This window comes from Myotis daubentonii, chromosome 15 (assembly GCF_963259705.1).
Source record: "Myotis daubentonii chromosome 15, mMyoDau2.1, whole genome shotgun sequence".
NCBI lineage: Eukaryota > Metazoa > Chordata > Mammalia > Chiroptera > Vespertilionidae > Myotis > Myotis daubentonii.
The window spans coordinates 25,543,018-25,556,434 of record NC_081854.1 but is presented as its reverse complement, the minus strand read 5'-3'; the positions used below and the strand labels follow the sequence as shown (position 1 = coordinate 25,556,434).

Below are 13,417 nucleotides of genomic sequence, written 5' to 3'. Positions count from 1 at the left end.
GGAACCCACATCAAGAATCAAGCATCTTGCCTGCACACCCATTGATGGCAAGCAGGCTGGGAGCGGGCAGGCACCAGGTGCTGGTGTAGTGGAAATTTCAAGGCACATATGCCGTCCTAACAAACAGCAGCTCCAGGGTCTGCCCTTGAGACCTGGTTCACATCTGGAACCACCAAGCTCATGCTTTGTGCATCACACCCCCTTTGGTCTACCATGGTTTTTATCACCTAACATGCTTCAACCTCGGATGTGTTGGGGGCTGCGAGCTTGGAGTCACAGTCCTTGCCCTTTACATTCTGAAGACAAGAGAGATGCAAAGACCAGAAAACGACATGGCAATGATGTTTCTAGCACCACTAGGAGGTCATTGTTAGGGCGTCTTTAGATGTCTGTCTTCGGAGAGATGTGGGGGTGGGGGAGTTCCATCCCGGGAGCCAGAGGAAGGGGATGAGGGAGGGGATGCTTCCAATGAGATTCAAGGCACTAAAGCAGCGGTTCTCAACCTGGGGGTCGAACAACCCTTTCACAGGGGTCGCCTAAGACCATCGGAAAACACATATATATAATTACATATTGTTTTTGTGATTAGTCACTATGCTTTAATTATGTTCAATTTGTAACAATGAAATTGGGGGTCACCACAACATGAGGAACTGTATTAAAGGGTCGCGGCATCAGGAAGGTTGAGAACCACTGCAAAGGGTGGACAGATGGGGTGGGCCTTGGAAAAAGTCAGCCGGAAGCGGAGGTCCCCAGAGAAGAGCGGGTGGCTGGGTAGGTGACCTGGGCCTCCCCTCCACTCCTAAATGTGACCCTCCTGTCCAGCCAGAAGGTCCAAGGTACCCACCCCCAGGACTTTCCAGCCAGCCCAGGCGAGGTCTGGGGTCCACCTTCACAATCCCGTCTTCTCACTGCGATGGCTCGGCTGCTGGCACTCAGATCAGCACACAGCACACGTTTATCCGACACCAGCCCGTCAGAGTTCAATTATGGCTTTTTGACTTAAAAATCATGAAGTGTTTTCCTAACTCTGTTCTCTCCCTGTGACCCAACCCTGACCATGGTGCGTGGGGCAGGAGATCCCTGAATGGACCAGAGAGACAAAAAGAGTTGCACCCCTTGGTGTGGCCCCACATGGAATATGCCAAACCTGGGTCGGGGAGAGCAGGGGCAGTGCCCAGACCCGAGCACACGGCTCAGGTCCGTCTGCAGGCACAGCAGACAGTCGCGGGTGCACAGTGGCTCCTGCAGACGCCACGGGGAGGCGCTGGCCTCGCTGGCTGGCAGCACCCGACAGGCTAAGCCAGTCTGCGCTGTGACCGCCCCGGGCCTTTCCGGGCCTGCTGGCCCCCAGCAGGGCCCCCCCAAGTCCTTGGGGAGAGCCAACTCCACTTCAATCGAACCGCACATCTCAGCAGAGGGTGGGCCAAAGGCTGTGGCTCAAGCGGAAGTAGGGAAGGACCAAGGCCAGCGCCCAGTCTAGTGCCCAGGCCAGGCAGGACCCCGAGGCTGCGGGAAGCGGTGGGAGGGGCCGGCCCTGGGGGTAGGGAGGCAGAGGGGGCCAGCGGGGCGGGGACTGGCCTGGGAAGCTGGGGAGCTGGGGCTGCATCCGGTAAGGAGGTGTCCCTCCCCCGAGGGGTAGGAGGGCTGTTGAGGATAAACCAGGACTGGGAGTCCGCCCCACCAAGGGGTACCCGGGGCCAGAGGCACCAGAAGCGGGCGTGGGATCGCTAGGCCAGGGCGGTGTGTCCTCTGTGGGGACCAAGAGTAGCACCAGCAGCCCTGTGCCCCGGGCTGGGCTGACAGGAAAGGGGGACCCAGAGGTCCGCTATAGGAAAAGGGGGTCTGGGACACCACGGGGAAGGGTGCTGGCTGCGGCACCCTGGGTGGTGGGGCCCATGGGCAACTCCGGAGAAGGGCTGTAGGGCAGAGGGTAGGGAGGCACCCCTGCCGGCTGCGGGCGGGGTGGCTGCTCTTTGGCTGCAGGGGGGTCGCCTGGGGTCCGGGCGAGATGGGAGAGGCGGGCGGAGCGGAGGGGTGCCACCTCCGCCTGCGGGCTCCTGGGAAGCTCTGGGCTTCCTCACCACGTCCTGGAGCTTCTCCACGAACCCGCCGCAGGTGCGACAGCCATGGCTCAGACTCTTCTACCTTCATGCCTTCGACCTGCAGAAGGTCTAACAAGATCCCCAGCTGTTGCGCCGACTAGACTTTCTCCAGCTTTTCCTTCTGCTCCTGGCATCGCTCTGCGAGCTTCCGGAGCTCCTGATACTTTTCCGAAAGGTTTGAGCGGCTGATCTACAGGGGCCTTGGGACTCCAGGTTCCGCTCAGCCAGGCTGCTTTTGTTGGCCAGTGCCATCTCTTGTTCCAGCTGCAGGTCCTAGACCTCAGGGGACTCCTGGGCCAGGCGGTTGAGGGCCTCCTTGCTGGAGTCCAACCCCAGCAGGTCCAGGGGTCCCCAAAGGTGTGGACAGAGTCGGCAAAGAAGGAATGACACGAAGACAGCGTTCAGTTGATCAGCAGCCTAGCCAGGATCTCTAGCCAGGATCTCCAGCCAAGTTCTGTCCAGGTTCTCTTGCCATGTTCTCTTGCTAGGTTCTCCAGCCAAGTTCTGTCTTTTATTGTCTTGTTACATCTGTATTTATACCAGTTGATTTTAATCCTATCAATTTCTATTCCAAAGGTTAGAGCATTTCTTATCTCCATTCCAGGGAGCAAAGATTATGTAGCTTAAGCGTGATTGTTCATAGTTAAAGTGATTAACTACCCGCCTGGCATTTAGTTAAGGGGTTTTATTCCCTCCCTAACTTCAGGGAAAAATCCTCACCTGGGGAAACAACCTTTCTCGGAGAGGTGACCTTGGTTAAAACACATAGCTCTAAGAAGGGGAGCAAACATATTAAGAACAGTATGCCATATACACCAGGTCCCTTGAAACATGCTGTGCAGATGTTTCTTCCCTGCAGCGACTGTGTCAAGCAGCAAGGATGGACCGGTTTCTGGCACCTCCTGGTCGTTCTGCATCTCCTCCAGCTCCTCCAGGGTCTTGTCTTTCAGGGTCTCCATCTCTCCCTGCAGGGCCGCAGCTGCCCTGGGGAAACCACAGCCCACACCTACCCCATTTTTATTCTTTATGTCTGCGTTTCTCCCTCTCTTTCTATTCCTTCTTCTTACACCACTACACCACTCCCTTTAGCATTTCTTGCATTGCTGGTTTGGTGGTAATAAACTCTCTTAGCCTGTTTTTGTCTGTGAAGCTCCTGATCTCACCTTCAATTTTGAATGATAGCCTTGCTGGGTAGAGTATTTTTGGATTCAGTCCCTTGCTTTTCATGATTTTGTATATTTCTTTTTTTTTTGTTCATCAGATTATTTATTCACTTAATTCTTAGATTCACTTGTTGATAGATGTGTATTTGTTGTTCATAATTTGTATCTTTACCTTTTTCTTCTTCTTCCTCTTCTTAAAGGATACCTTTCAGCATTTCATATAATACTGGTTTGGTGGTGATGAACTCCTTTAGCTTTTCCTTATCTCTGAAGCTCTTTATCTGACCTTCAATTCTGAACGATAGCTTTGCTGGATAAAGTAATCTTGGTTGTAGGTTCTTGGTATTCATCACTTTGAATATTTCTTGCCACTCCCTTCAGGCCTGCAAAGTTTCTGTTGAGAAATCAGCTGACAGTCGTATGGGTATTCCCTTGTAGGTAACTGACTTTCTTTCTCTTGCTGCTTTTAAGATTCTCTCTTTGTCTTTTGCTCTTGGCATTTTAATGATGATGTGTCTTGGTGTGGTCCTCTTTGGATTCCTTTTGTTTGGGGTTCTCTGTGCTTCCTGGACTTGTAAGTCTATTTCTTTCACCAGGTAGGGGAAGTTTTCTGTCATTATTTCTTCAAATAGATTTTCAATATCTTGCTCTCTCTCTTTTTCTGGCACCCCTATAATTCGGATGTTGGTACGCTTGAAGCTGTCCCAGAGGCTCCTTACACTATCTTCATATTTTCGGATTCTTTTTTCATTTTGCTTTTCTGGTTGGGTGTTTTTTGCTTCTTCGCATTTAAAATCTTTAACTTGATTCTTGCGCTCCTCTGGTCTGCTGTTGGGAGTCTGTATAATATTCTTTATTTCAGTCAGTGTGTGCTTAATTTCTAGTTGGTCCTTTATCACAACATCAAGGGTCTCATTACATTTCTTGAGGATCTCACTATATTTATCGGCGGTCTCATCAGTCTTTTCGAGGGCCTTACTAAATTTATCGGCGGCTTCTAGACAGTTTTTGAGAGACCTTAAAAGTGTGGTTTTAAGCTCTATATCCAGCATTTTGCCTTCCTCCATTTCTGTCCTGTTTCTTTGTCTCTGCATTTTTTATGCCTTCTTGGTGCACCCCCTAGTGGTCTTTGTGCGCCGTCTTGTTGTAGTTAAGCCTTGATTGTTGTAGGTAACACTGGTGGGGGGGGGGGGGATTTGACCTCCAGGCCAACTGGCTGTGAGACGACTTTGTATATTTCATTCCATTCCATTCTGGCCTGATGCATTTCTGTTGAGAAATCATTTGATATTCTAATGGGAGATCCCTTGTAGGTAACTTTCTATCTCTTGCAGTCCTTTAGATTCTTTGTCTTTGACACCATTTTAATTATGATGTGTCTTGGTGTGAGTCTTTTTGGATTCATCTTGCTTGAGACTCTGTGCTTCTTGGACTTGCGTGACCTTTTTTCTTCCCCACATCAGGGAAGTTTTCTGTCATTATTTCTTCAAACAGGTTTTCTATTCCTCGCTCAGCTTCTTCTCCTTCTGGCACCCCTTTCATGTCGCTTCCTTTCATGTTGCCCCAAAGCTCCTTTAAGCTCTCTGCCTACCCCCCCTTTTTTTTCCAATTGCTGTTCAGATTGGGTGTTATTTTTCTTTCTTTTTAAAAAATATATTTTTATTGATTTCAGAGAGGAAAGGAGAAGGAGAGAGAGAGAAACATCAATGATGAGAGAGAATCATTGATTGGCTGCCTCTTGCACGCCCCCTACTGGGGATTGAGCCCACAACCGAGGCATGTGCCCTTGACTGGAATCGAACCCAAGAAAGACCCCTCAGTCTTCAGGCTGAAGACTCATCCACTGAGCCAAACCAGCCAGGGCTGGGTGTTATTTTCCTACCCTGTCTTCTAACTCGCTGATTTGGTCCTCATCTTCTTCTAGTCTACTGTTGAAACCTGCCAGGGTGTTCTTTATTGGAGCTATGTCATTCTTCATTTCCTCGTGTTTTTTTTTTTAAAAATATATTTTATTGATTTTTTACAGAGAGGAAGGGAGAGAGATAGAGAGTTAGAAACATCGATGAGAGAGAAACATCGATCAGCTGCCTCCTGCACATCTCCTACTGGGGATATGCCCTCAACCCAGGTACATGCCCTTGACCAGAATCGAACCTGGGACCCTTCAGTTCGCAGACCGACGCTCTATCCACTGAGCCAAACCGGTTTCCGCCCTCGTGTTTTTTCTTCTTCTTCATTTCCTCTTGATTCTTTTTTTTTTTTTTTTTTTTGCCTAAATCACCAGTTTATTAAGATTTAAAAAAAAAAAAATCTCTGACAAAACCAATGCAAAAAAATCATCAAATGTCAATAAAGGGTGGCAGATAAGAAGTTAACTATTTCTACCCCTGACATATGACCAAGTTTCACATGCCTTGAAGATGTCACAAAAGCTATGCCAAAACAAGAATACTCCCTTTGTATATAGTGGTTGACTCCACTGTCTTTGGCACATTGGATGAATATCACAAATTCACTAATTTCTTCTGTCTTTTGAATCAGTTATCCTACTCACACAATAACCAACACATGGGTTTAGCACCAACTACAGAAGCATTTACATTTTGTTGCAACCTATTAGTCTCAAAAAGCCATCCAAAACAAACAAAAATTGAGTACAGTAACTAAACAGATTAGGAAAATAGAGTTTATGTCATTATAGGAACTGATTGCTAAACAATACACCTACAGCTTTCCTAAGCTCTAATCTTTTTATCTTATTTTCCAGATTTTTAAATACAGAGAGCACTGGTAGAAAGTGAAGGGGTAAACGTATACCACTGGATCACGCTAACTGCGGATTTATTCTTGGAGAGCCCAAAAAAGGGGACTGGCTGGGAGAGGAAAATGCATTTTTAATTGGGGAAGAAAAAAAGTTTCCAACAGTGAGTAATGTCTTCTTTCTCAGCTGACTTTGCCAGTAAGTGTGGGTACCAGGATCGGCCCACGCTAGGCCGGGTTTCGCCACACTACCCTCCAACACGGTCCAGATGCAAACCCGAAGCCCTGCGTGACAGGTGCGCGTGGGGTAAAGGTGGGGGTCACCGTGGGCGCGGAGAGTGGGGCTCGCGCTCAGCAAGCCGCCGCGCCCTCCCGCGGGGCGACCTCCGGCCCGGCAGGCGGTCCGCAGGCACGAACTCCACCCGCACGCCCAGTCTGGGATCCGGAGGAACGCGGTACCACACCCTCCCGCCCGCTCCAGGCCCCGGGCTCCGGCCTGCCGCCCGCTGCCGCCCCGGACGCCCTCGCTACCCCCACGGCCTGACTCCGGGCGGACGACCGCGGCCTAATCGCCCCCCGGGCGGCAGGGCCTAGAGGAGGAGGGAGCCCGCGCCGCCCGCTCGGCTGCTCACGTGCCGCCGGGAAGGCGGTTTCCCTCTCTTACCCTCTGCAAAATCCTCCCTAACTTGGTTTAAGCAGCCCGGCGCGCCGCGGTGGCTCTCCGGACCCACGCCGGGCCACTGCCTACTCGAGGGTGAGCGCGAGGAAGGAACTTAGCCAGGAGGGGACCCAGAAGGAGGGCGGGACGAGGCGGTGGCGGCCCGGATGTCCCCACCGGCGGCGAGGGGGAGCGCGCGAGCCTCCTCTTGATTCTTATCCATGTTGGTGAATTTCTCATTCAGCTTCTTATAATTCTCATTGAGCTGCTTGTAATTCTGTCAGATGTTTAAGCATCTTTATAACCATTACTCTGAATTCTTTATCTGACAAATTATTTGCCTCCATTTCATTAAGTTCCTTTTCTGGTGATTTCCCCTTTTCTTTCCTTTGGGGATTGTTCTGTCTCCCCATTTTTGCTGTCCCTTTGTATTTGTTTCTATGGAATGTGAATTGCTGTCTCTTCTGGCCCTGGGCAACTGATTGAGGTCCAAGAGGTTGAAGTGCCTAGCGGCCCAGTGGTCAGGTACTCCTTAGCCCAGAGGCTGGGTCTGCTTTGAGTCTCACACCTTTATTGTCTCTGCTCTGAGTTGTTCTCCCTTTCCCCACAGACCTTGTCCCTCAGGTGTGCGCTGTAGATGCTCAGGGTTGGCGGGGGCACTTGCACAGTTCCTTTGGTGTGCAACTCCTTGTGAGGCCCCAGAGCCCTCTGGCATGCAGTTCACTGTAGCTGCAGCGCCTGTGGCAGGGTGGTGCCGGGGTGCCTCTGGCATGCACTTATAGTGCAGCTCTGGGGTCTGGGTAGGGTGTTGTGTGAGGTGCCTCTGGCAAGCACTCACAGCACGCAGGTCCTGGGGCCTGGGTGGGGTGGTGCAGGAGGTCTCTCTGGGCACTCACCATGCACATCTGGGAGCCTGCAGAGAGGTGGTGTGGCACTCACTGAGGGGGCGCAGTGGAGGTCCCTTCCAAATTATGGCTGGTGAGCAGCTCACTGCGCAGGTTTGGGGGTGGTGTCCCAGGCCAGTCTGAGTGTTGGTTTGGCTGCACTCTTAGCCTCTGCTGCTCCCCCTTTTGAGATGGCATGGTCTCTGTGGCAGAGCCATGCCCAGCCTGGGAGTGCCTGTGGCAATAGCAGCGGCTCCCTGTCCAGGAGAGCCTGATCCACCAGTCCCCAAGACTTCTGCAAAATCTAACTGTCCCTCACTCACCCCCCCACACACCACACATGTCCACACTCTCTCCTTGCACTCTTTTACTCACACTCTTTTCCTCACTGCCATTCTGCTGGCTGCCATGTTGTGATAAGCCAATTTGGGTACCTTTTATTACTTCTTCTTGTCTGATTGCTGTGGCTGGGACTTCCAGTACTATGCTGAATAAGAATGGTGAAAGCAGACATCCTTGTCTTGTTCCTGTTCTTAAGGGAAACACGTTTAGTTTTTGCCCATTGAGTATTATTTTGGGTATATGTCATATCTTGAGGTATGATCTCTCTATTCCTACTTTAGTGAGAGCTTTTATCAAAAAAGGGTGTTGGGAGAGCAACAGAAACTAAGAGGAGTTCAAACCGTTATAGTCTCGCCTTCAGAACTTTCAGAAAACATCACAGCCCTGCCAATACCTTGATTTGAGCCCAGAAAAACGTCCAATCCACAGAACGGTCAAACTTCAAGTGAAGGCCGGCCGCGACAGTGACGCAAGATGCAGCCAGCATGGGCTCGGGAGTAAAAGTCCCTCACAATTTTCGACTGTTGGAAGAACTTGAAGAAGGCCAGAAAGGTGGAGGAGACTGAACAATTAATTGGGGTGTAGAAGATGACAAAGACATGACACAGACATGTCCTGCACGAGCTTCGGCATCTAATGATGACTAGTGATAGTATATTACTCCCTCAGCCACCTGAAGGACGGTGTTACAGCAACTAATCAAAAAGAAAACCACAGGCCCACTCCTCCCCCATTTGATTTAACTAGTCTTCATTTTCCACAGTAGTAATCTTTCTAGATACGTCTTGTAGACATCAAAGTACTGGAAAGGAAGCTCCTGTTCAAAGGCAGTTTATCTTAAGATGCTGTAAGTGATACTAATTTGTTGTCCGTTTGAAATATAAGAAAAAAAAAGGGGGTGCTGGATTTTGTCGAATGCTTTTTCTGCATCTATTGATATGATCATGTGGTTTTTATTTTTCAACTTGTTTATGTGATGTATCACATTTATTGATTTGTGAATATTGTATCAGCCTTGCATCCCTGGAATAAATCCCACTTCATCATGGTGTACGATCTTTTAAATATATTGCTGGATCCGATTTGCTAATATTTTAAAAAATATTTTTAAATTGAATTCAGAGAGGAAAGGAGAGGGAGATAGAAACATCAGTGATGAGAGAGAATCATTGATTGGCTGTCTCCTGCACGCCCTCTACTGGGGACCGAGCCCACAACCCAAGCATGTGCCCTCGACAGGAATCGAACCTGGGACCCTTCTATCTGTAGGCTGATGCTTTATCCACTAAGCTAAACCCGCTACGGCTAATTTGCTAATATTTTGTTGAGGATTTTATTATCTGTGTTCATCAGGGATATTGGCCTGTAATTTTCTTTCTTTATAGTGTCTTTATCTGGTTTTGCAATTAGGGTAATGCTGGATTCGTAAAAAGAGCCTGGGAGTGTTCCTTCCTCTTGAATTTTTTGGAATAGTTTGAGGAGGATAGGTATTAGCTCTTCTTTGAATGTTTGGTAAAATTCACCTGTAAATCCATTCAGTCCAGGACTTTTGTTTGCTAGAAGTTTTTAAATTACTGTTTCAATTTCATCAGTTGTTATTGGCCTACTCAGGTTTTCTGATTCTTCCTGATTGAGTTTTGGAAGATTGTATGTTTCAATAAATTTGTCCATTTCACCCAGGTTGTACAGTTTGTTGGCATATTCATAGTATTTTCTTACAATCCTCTGTATTTTGTGGTGTCTGTTGTTATATTGCTTCTTTCATCTCTGATTTTATTTATTTGGGTCCTCTCCCTTTGTTTCTTGATGAGTCTGACTAGGGGTTCATCAATCTTGTTTATCTTTTCAAGAATCAGCTCTTGGTTCTATTGATCTTTTCTACTGTGTTTTTAAGTCTCTATGTAATTTATTTCTGCTCTAATGTTTATTATTTTCTTCCTGCCACTTTCTTTGGAAGTTCTCTTTCTAATTCATTTAGCTGTAGGGTTAGACAGAGTGTTAGTGCTCTTTCTTGTTGTTTGAGGTAGGTCTGTAGTGCTATCAATTTCCCTCTCAGAACTCCTTTTGCATAGGTTTTGGGTGGTTGTGTGTTCATTTTCTTTTGTTTCCAGGAAGTTTTTAACTTCTTGCTTGATCTCATTGGTAACCCATTCATTGTTTAATACAAGCTATTTAGCCTTCATGTATTTGAGTGTTTTGTTTTTTATTGTCATTGATTTCTAACTTCATGCCATTGTGATCTGAGAAGATGCATGGTATTATGTCAATCTTCTTGAATTTGTATAGGCTTATTTTGTGTTCTAACATGTGGTCTATCTTTGAGAATGTTCCTTGTGTGCTTGAGAAGAATGTATATTCTGTTGCTTTGAGGTGAAATGTTCTGTAAATAACAGTTAGATCCATCTGATCTAGTGTGTCATTTGAGGCCTCTGTTTCCTTATTGATTTTTTATCTGGAAGATATATCCATTAATGTCAGTGGGGTGTTAAAGACCTCTAGTATGACTGTATTGTTCTCAATCTCTCCCTTAAAGTCCATCTAGAGTTTTTTAATGTACTTGGGTGCTCCTATATTGGGTGCATATATATTTACAAGGGATATATTTTCTTGTTGAATAATTTCCTTTAATATTATGAAATGGCCTTCTTTGTCTCTGGTTATGGACTTTATTTTAAAATCTATTTTGGCCGAAACCGGTTTGGCTCAGTGGATAGAGTGTCGGCCTGCGGACTGAAAGGTCCCAGGTTCGATTCCGGTCAAGGGCATGTACCTGGGTTGCGGGCACATCCCCAGTAGGAGATGTGCAGGAGGCAGCTGATCGATGTTTCTCTCTCATCGATGTTTCTAACTCTCTATCTCTCTCCCTTCCGCTCTGTAAAAAAATCAATAATAAAAAAAAATATATAGAAAAAAAAAAAAAAAAAGAAGGTCACCTTTGTAAAAAAAAAAAAAAAAAAATCTATTTTGTCTTATATGAGTACTGGTGACCTGGTGCACGGATTCATGCACATTAAAAGGAAATTAATTAGAAGGTGGCCGGCGGGGTAGGACTGGGCGAGAAGGGCCAGACACGCCCTGGAGCCATCCTCCTGTAGTCCCGCCCCGGCATCTGCAGAGTGAGTGGGGTCCCTCCGATAGGTGGGGCCCCTCAGCCTAGCCTGTGGGGATTGGGCCAAAACTGGCTCTCCAACATCCCCCAAGGGGTCCTGGAGTGCGAGAGGGCACTCTGCAAAGTTGCTGTTATACAGGGTGTGGAACGCAAACGCAAGTGTGCAGTAAACTAGATTCGGGGCCAACAGTGCCCCAGTAACAATATAACCCACGGCCGAAGGTGGAATCGTGTGGCCCCACAAGGAATCGGGCTCCTTCCTCTCTGGTTTTGGGGTGCATCACGCGAGAACCACCACTGCCAAGTCACTGCAGCTCGGCAGCTCCTGTGTTGAGCATCTGGCTCCTGGTGGTCAGTGCATGTCATAGCAACCAGTCGGATGGTAGGAGGGACACTTAACATATTAGCCTTTTTTTAAAAAATATATTTTATTGATTTTTTACAGAGAGGAAGGGAGAGAGATAGAGAGTTAGAAACATCGATGAGAGAGAAACATCGATCAGCCGCCTCCTGCACATCTCCCACTGGGGATGTGCCCACAACCAAGGTACATGCCCTTGACCGGAATCGAACCCGGGACCCTTCAGTCCGCAGGCTGACGCTCTATCCACTGAGCCAAACCGGTTTTGGCCATATTAGCCTTTTATATATATAGATTGCTACCCCAGCTTTTTTTTTTCCTTTTCCATTTGCATGGAATATATTTTTCCATTCCTTCACTCTCAATCTGTGTGTATCTTTTGTTCTGAGTTGGATCTCTTGTAGAGACCATATATATGGGTCATGTTTTCTTATCCACTCAGTCACCCTATGTCTTTTGACTGAAGTATTTAATCCATTTACATTTAAGGTTATTTTTGACAGGTCTTTACTTATTGCTATTTTTAGTTTCTTTTTTTTTAATTATTATCAGTTAAGGTATTACAAATGTGTTTAGTTTCTTTATGCTTATGATCTACTCTCTGTTCTTTTCTTCTTCCTCTTAAAGCATTCCCTTTAACATTTCTTGCATTGCTGGTTTGGTGGTAATGTACTCCTTTAACCTTTTTTTATCTGGAAAATTTTTATTTTACCTTCAATTTTAAATGATAGCTTTGCTGGATACAGAGTCTTGGATTTAGGCCCTTGCTTTTCATTACTTTGAATACTTTATGCCACTCCCTTCTGGCCTGAAGTGTTTCTATTGAGAAATCAGCTGACATTCTAATGGGAACTCATTTGTAGGCGATTTTCTGTCTCTCTTGTTGCCTTTAAGATTCTTTCTTTGTCTTTAACATTTGCCATTTTAATTATGATGTGTCTACGCGTGGGTCTCCTTGGGTTCATCTTGATTGGGACTCTGTGCCTCCTGAACTTGTGTGACATTTTCCTTCACCAGGTTAGGGAAGTTTTCTCTCATTATTTCTTTAAACAGGTTCTCTGTTCCTTGCTCACCTTCTTGCCTTCTGGTATTCCTATCCTGTGGATATTGTTACCTTTAATATTGTCCCAAAGCTCTCTTAAGCTCTCTTCTGACTTTTAAATTTTTTATTTGCTGCTCTAATTGGGTATTTATATTGACCTTGTCTTCCAAATTGCTGATTTTATTCTCTGCTTCATCAAATCTAATTTTAATTCTTTCCAGTGTGTTCTTGATGTCAGATATGTTATTCTTCATTTCTGTCTGGTTCTAGTTAATGGTTTCATTTCATTGTTTATGCTGCTATAGTTCCTACTGAGTTTCTTGTAATTTTCACTAAGCTCCTTAAGCACCATTAAAACCATTACTTTGAACTTTATGTCTGATAGGTTGCTTGCCACCATTTCATTTAGTTCTTTTTCGGGAGATTCCTTATTATCTTTCATTTGGGGGTTGTTTCATTGTCTTACCATTTAGCTGTCTCTTTGTATTTGTTTCTATGCAGTAGGTAGAACTGCTATGCCTCCCTTATGTAGAAAGTATCTTGAGTCTAGTGGTGCAGTCTCTTTTTTCACCTGAGTTGGATGTTTTAGAAATGCCCCTTGTGTGCATTATTTGGGCTTTCCTGTTGTAACTGGGACTTGATTGTTGATGTTCTTCTCATGGGAAGGATCTCCCCTCCAACTTTTTACCAGTGAGGTTCAACCCCAATATCATTGTGCTAGCTGTTATACAGGTGCTGACAGAACAGAGTAAGACACAACAGAACCAAAACAAAAACACCCCCAAAATCAATGCAACAACAACAGGAAAGACTTAGAAGAGGAAAAAAAGCAAAGCAAATAAAAAATAAAAAGGATACTATAAGACATGTGACCAAAGACTTGGAGGGAATATAAAGAAAAAGAGAGAAAGAAGAAAAAAAAATGGCAATATGGAAGCAAGAAGGAAGCTAAAAGAACTTGTATAGGAGGAAAAAAGAAAATGAAACAGAAAA

At 46.2% G+C, this 13,417-nt stretch overlaps 2 pseudogenes; one reads left to right on the top strand and one right to left on the bottom strand.

Moving 5' to 3' along the window:
- Positions 1-1,479: 1,479 nt before the first annotated feature.
- Positions 1,480-3,267, bottom strand: LOC132216363 (vacuolar protein sorting-associated protein 37C-like; annotated as a pseudogene).
- Positions 3,268-7,657: 4,390 nt separating this feature from the next.
- Positions 7,658-8,981, top strand: LOC132216249 (ubiquitin-conjugating enzyme E2 variant 1-like; annotated as a pseudogene).
- Positions 8,982-13,417: the final 4,436 nt, after the last annotated feature.